Raw genomic sequence first — 6,265 nt, forward strand, 5'->3', positions numbered from 1 at the left:
CCTTGCGCCACATTTCTGAAATGTCATGAAGAACCCAGGGGTAAGACAGGAATAAAGACACAGACCTAGTAGAGAATGGACTTGAGGATATGGGGAGGGGGAAGGGTAAGCTGTGATAAAGCGAGAGAGAGGCATGGACATATATTCACTACCAAACGTAAGGTAGATAGCTAGTGGGAAGCAGCCGCATAGCACAGGGAGATCAGCTCGGTGCTTTGTGACCACCTAGAGGGGTGGAATAGGGAGGGTGGGAGTGGGGGAGATGCAAGAGGGAAGAGATATGGGAACATATGTATATGTATAACTGATTCACTTTGTTATAAAGCAGAAACTAACACACCACTGTAAAGCAATTATACTCCAATAAAGATGTAAAAAATAAATAAATAAATAAAGGAGGAGAGAGGTTAAACCAGCCCATCAGGAAACTTCAAGATAGACCCTCCCCATGCCCTTGTTTGCCACCCCCCACCATTTACATCCAGCTCCGGGAGCTCTCAGTACCCGCTTCCTCCATCCTCCCTGTGCTCCAGGCTCCCTTCTCAGCTTCCTGTGGGTGAGGGGATAATCTCAGAGTTAACCTGAGGGGATAATCTCAGGGTTAATCAAAACGAGGCTGTCAAAAGCTGCTTTCACATCAAGGTGCGAATGATAAAATCACACACTAAACTAGGGATTCTCTGCGTTCCACAGACCGAATTTAGTCCATGAATTTGGTGGAAAATGTGGTCCTCGTTTTCACTAAAAAATTTAGCATTAACTTCAATTATGAATGAGGAGTAGAACATCGGGGTGTTAGCCTATAACTCCGTCACCAGTGGAGATCACAGGTAACTTCACATCACTTTACAGTTGACACAGGTACTCAAAATCTTATTTAGCCTCAGCTTTTGAAATGATGGTAAATTCTGAGATTGTCACTATTCCTTGTTATTTAATGTGTTGATAACAAAGCACATATATCACTATACTGCAAACATATGTAAAAAATATTTTGGCAACTACATTTTTAATACGATTGTTTTCTTTCAAAATCTTATGTATTCATTCTTTTAAAAAATGTTATTTAGAGGAGCCCATAGGATTCACGGGCTGCCAGCGAGTCCATGGCACATAAAAGTTTAAAGACTCCACCTCTAAATTTATCTTAAGATGCATGTCATCCTATTAGGAAAATTTTGAGCAGTATGGAAAAGTGAAGAATTTTTGATAATGGTGAGAGAAGATAATTTTGAGAATTTGTCAAGATTTCCGGGAGCTAGAAGAGATCTCAGAGATATATCGCTTTATTTGTTAAATCAACCTTATTCAGCTTTAATTTACATACAGTAAAATGCACCCATTGTTTTACGTGTGCTAATTGCTAAAAACAAATAACATAAGCGTTACCATCTTAACCACATTAAGTGCACAGTTCAGTCATGTTAATTATATTCACGTTGTTATGTAAAATGCACCCATTAGAAGTGTGCAGTTTGACTAGCTCTGACAATGTACTCGAGTAACCAGTCATCACTACAATTAAAGACACAGTATTTCTATCACTCCCAAAACATTCCTTTGTGTCTCTTTATGATGTCCACTACCCCAAACCCAAGTAACCATTGATCTACTTTTTGTCACTCTAGACTAGTTTTGTCTTTTTTTTAGAATATAATTGCTTTACAATGTTGTGTTAGTTTCTGCTGTACAACAAAGTGAATCAGATATATGTGTACATATGTCCCCTCCCTCTTGGACCTCCCTCCACCCCCATCCCACCCATCTAGGTTATCACAGAGCACTGAGCTGAGCTCCCTCCGCTATACAGCAGGTTCCCACTAGCTATCTATTTTGCACATGGTAGTGTATATATGTCAAACCTAATCTCCCAATTCATCCCACACTCCGCTCCCCCCCCGCACCCCGTGTCCACATGTCCGTTTTCTACATCTGTGTCTCTATTCCTGCCCTGCAAATAGGTTCATCTGTACCATTTTTCTAGATTCCTCATATATGTGTTAATATATGATACTTGCTTTTCTCTTTCTGACTTACTTCACTCTGTATGACAGACGCTAGGTCCATCCACATCTCGACAAATGACCCAGTTTTGTTCCTTTTTACGGATGAGTAATATTCCATTATACACACACACACACACACACACACACACACACACACACACACATATATATATATATATATATATATATACACACATATATACACCACATCTTCTTTATCCATTCATCTGTCGATGGACTTTTAGGTTGTTTCCTTGTCCTGGCTACTGGCTATTGTAAATAGTGCTGCAATGAATACTGGGGTATATGTGACTTTTTGTATTATGGTTTTCTCAGGGTATATGCCCAGTAGTGGGATTGCTGGGTCGTATGGTAGTTCTATTTTTAGCTTTTTAAGGAATCTCCATACTGTTCTCCATAGTGGCTGTATCAATTTACATTCCCACCAACAGTGCAAGAGGGTTCCCTTTTCCCCACACCCTCTCCAGCATTTATTGTTTGTAGAATTTTTTGATGATGGCCATTCTGACTGGTGAGAGGTGATACCTCACTGTAGTTTTGATTTGCATTTCTCTAATGATTAGTGATGTTGAGCATCTTTTCATGTGTATGTTGGCCATCTGTATGTCTTCTTTGGAGAAATGTCTATTTAGGCCTTCTGCCCATTTTTGGATTGGGTTGTTTGTTTTTTTAATATTGAGCTGCATTAGCTGTTTGTATATTTTGGAGATTAATCCTTTGTCCGTTGCTTTGTTTTCAAATATTTTTTCCCATTCTAAGGGTCAGCTTTTCATCTTGTTAATGGTTTCCTTTGATGTGCAAAAGCTTTTAAGCTTAAAAAAAGTTTAAACCTAAGCTTTTAAACTTAATTAGGTCCCATTTGCTTATTTTTGTTTTTATTTTCATTACTCTAGAAGGTTGGTCAAAAAAGATCTTGCTGTGATTTATGTCAAAGAGTGTTTTTCCTATGTTTTCCTCTAAGAGTTTTATAGTGTTCGGTCTTACATTTAGGTCTTTAATCCATTTTGAGTTTACTTTTGTGTATGATATTAAGTAGTGTTGTAATTTCATTCTTTTACATGTAGCTGTCCAGTTTTCTCAGCACCACTTATTGAAGAGGCTGTCTTTTCTCCATTGTATATTCTTGCCTCCTTTATCATAGATTAGGTGACCATCAGTGCGTGGGTTTATCTCTGGGCTTTCTATCCTCTACCTTGGATCTATGTTTCTGTTTTTGTGCCAGTGCCATACTGTCTTGATTACTGTAGCTTTGTAGCATAGTCTGAAGTCAGGGAGCCTGATTCCTCTAGCTTAGTTTTGTCTGTTTTTAATAAATCATTTCACATACATGGGGTCCTACAGAATATACCCCAATCGTTTTTCCACCTGTTGATGGATGTGTGGGTTGTGTTGAGTTTTGGATTATCACAAATAAAGTTACTAAAAACATTGCTATACAAGTCTTTCTGCAGACACGTGTTTTCATTTCTCCTAGGAAAAAACCTAGGCATGGAATTGCTGGGTTATATGATAAGTGTATGTTTACCTTTATAAAAAACTGCCAAACTGTTTTCCATCATTTTGCATTCCCACCAATGATGTATGGGAGTCCCAATTGTTTTACATTCTTCACAATACTTGGTATTCTCAGTCTTTAATTCCAGCCATTCCCTGTGTGCTGGCATCTCATCATGGTTTTAATTTGCACTGTCCTGATGGCTAATAATGTTGAACATCTTTTTCTGTGTGGGGCTCATGAGCGAATGTTCTTTGGAGGAGTCTGCCTAAATCTTTTGCCTCTTTTTATTGGGTTGTCTTCTTAGTTTGGATACAATTCTTTTTTTTTTTTTTTTTTTTTTTTGTGGTACGTGGGCCTCTCACTGTTGTGGCCTCTCCCGTTGCGGAGCACAGGCTCTGGATGCGCAGGCTCAGCGGCCATGGCTCACAGGCCTAGCCGCTCTGCGGCATGTGGGACCTTCCCAGACCGGGGCACGAACCCGTGTCCCCTGCATCGGCAGGCGGACTCTCAACCACTGCGCCACCAGGGAAGCCCCATAACTTTATTTTTAAAGATGGAAAATTTAGAGCTGAAAGAGTAAAAAGCCTTGTACAGGGTCAAACCAAATAAGTTAGAGGCCAGGATGAAATGTGACTCTTGTAAATATTCATTTTTATTCATTTTTTTCATTTCCATGGGCATTATCAGCACTGCCCACAGTGGCATTCATAGACCATTGTGAGAAAAAGCCACCATCTGCTAAATATTCATTTTTAACTCTTGTTGGAAGTCAGCAAAGAGGGACACAGTAAATCGCCGTGGGGATATTGATGCTGGGAAACAATGCTTCCCTGGACACTGCTTCCCAGCCTTACTATGGGGTCCCTGCAGAAGTGAGAGGCAGTGGGAGTGAGAGATTTGGAGCTGGCTCTTCATGGAGCAGCCGTGTGACCTCACATGAGCTGCTCCGTCCCTATTGGTTGAATCCACACAGTCTGGATTCTCTAGAGAAACAGAACCACGCACATGTCTTTGTATGTGTATAAGGGAACATCACAAGGAACTGGCTCACGCAATCATGGAGGCTGAAAAGCCCCACAATGTGCTGTCTGCAAGTAGGAAGGACGGTGGTGTAATTCAGTCCAAGTCCAGAGTCCTGAGAACCAGGGGGACGGAGGGCAGGTGAAGGTTGATGTCTCAGCTCAAGCAATCAGGCAGGAAGGGGCAAGTTCCTCCTTCCTCCTTTTTGATCTGTTCAGGCCCGCAGCGAATTGGATGATGCCGCCCACATTGGGGAGGGTAAACCAATTTACTGAGCCCACCTATTCAAATGTTAATTTCATCCGGAAACACTCTCACAGACACACCCAGAAATAATGTTTAGGGCTTCCCTGGTGGCGCAGTGGTTGAGAGTCCGCCTGCCGGTGCAGGGGACGCGGGTTCGTGCCCCGGTCCGGGAAGATCCCACATGCTGCGGAGCGGCTGGGCCCGTGAGCCGTGGCCACTGAGCCTGCGCGTCCGGAGCCTGTGTTCCACAACGGGAGAGGCCACAACGGTGAGAGGCCCGCATACCGCAAAAAAAAATAATAATAATGTTTAGCCAAATATCTGGCATTCCGTGATCCAGTCAAGTTGGCACATGAAATTAACCATCGCAGTTCCTCAGCTGTAAGATGTGGAGAATAATACGAGCCTCACAGGAGGACTGGGGGATTGAATGAGGTGATGCTTTGGAAGTATTTAGTGGGGCATCTGGAACACAGTGGGCGCTCGGGAGACTGACCCTTCATACCCTTAGGCTGCATGAGGGTCTTTTCTCCTGGGGCTGACCCTGGAGATGTCCCCTGGTAGCAAAGGGAGCCCCTGTTGGCCTGGGCATCCCATTCCCAGGTACAGCCTCCGCTTTCTTCCCTGTTCTCCTGGGGGCTGGGCTGTGACCCACACGCAACTCCCCTGAGGACATTCCAGCCCTCCTCCACGCAGCTGGGTGTCAGCTCAGCCCGTTCAGAGCAGTGGCCTGGACCCCACTCAAGAGGATGTCTCCAGAGCCCACCCCAGGCACACGCAGGGCAGTGATGCGTCCTGCATCATGGTCATTCTCGAGGCCTCAGTAGGCCCAGTGAGGTGGGGACAGGGACTGTGGGTCCTGAGGGGGTGTTGGGGAGGCCAAGCGCCACACAGCACCTGCTGCATCATGTCTGGGTCTTCCTGCTACAATCCCTGGACTGAGTGTCCAGCTTGAGACTGCCGTGCAAATCTGCTCAGAAATGGATAAAGCTGCAGTGTTGTGGGCACGGGGGGCGTGGGGTAAGATAAAGGGGCCCTGGCCTAGCCCCCTCACCCATGATGTCTCCCTCACGCCTGCCTTTCCTAGGAATTCCTCCCAGGTGAGTCCAAGATCCCCTTTCACAGGGACAGGATGCTATCTGGGAAGATAAGTCCAATATTAGCCTCCAATGTTGACTGAACTGTTAATCCTGTGTCAGGTACCATTCTAAGCACTTAGAACATGATGACTCCACAGGACTGCAAGGCAGGTATTACTGTTATCACTAGTTTACGTATGAAGAAACAGAGGCACAGAGAGGTTAAGTCATCTGTTCTAGGTCACACAGTAAATTAGTGCAAAGCTGGCATTTCATCACATGGGCTCTGGCTCTTAGACATTGCTTGAATGAAGATATTAATTTTACAAGTTAATTCTTTGGTTAGGTAGGAGGTTCCATTCTAAAGAAGCAGCAGCTGGGGCACAGTGGACCCC

The 6,265-nt window shown here is 43.8% G+C and overlaps 1 non-coding gene across 1 annotated transcript; it reads right to left on the bottom strand.

The window, feature by feature from the left end:
* Positions 1–4,184: 4,184 nt before the first annotated feature.
* LOC117308578 (small nucleolar RNA SNORD35) lies at positions 4,185–4,265 on the bottom strand. The gene has a single exon (XR_004522674.1). It is a non-coding gene; the product is annotated as a small nucleolar RNA SNORD35 (small nucleolar RNA).
* Between the last annotated feature and the right edge of the window lie 2,000 nt (positions 4,266–6,265).

This window comes from Tursiops truncatus, chromosome 16 (genome assembly GCF_011762595.2).
Source record: "Tursiops truncatus isolate mTurTru1 chromosome 16, mTurTru1.mat.Y, whole genome shotgun sequence".
NCBI classification, from domain to species: Eukaryota; Metazoa; Chordata; class Mammalia; order Artiodactyla; family Delphinidae; genus Tursiops; species Tursiops truncatus.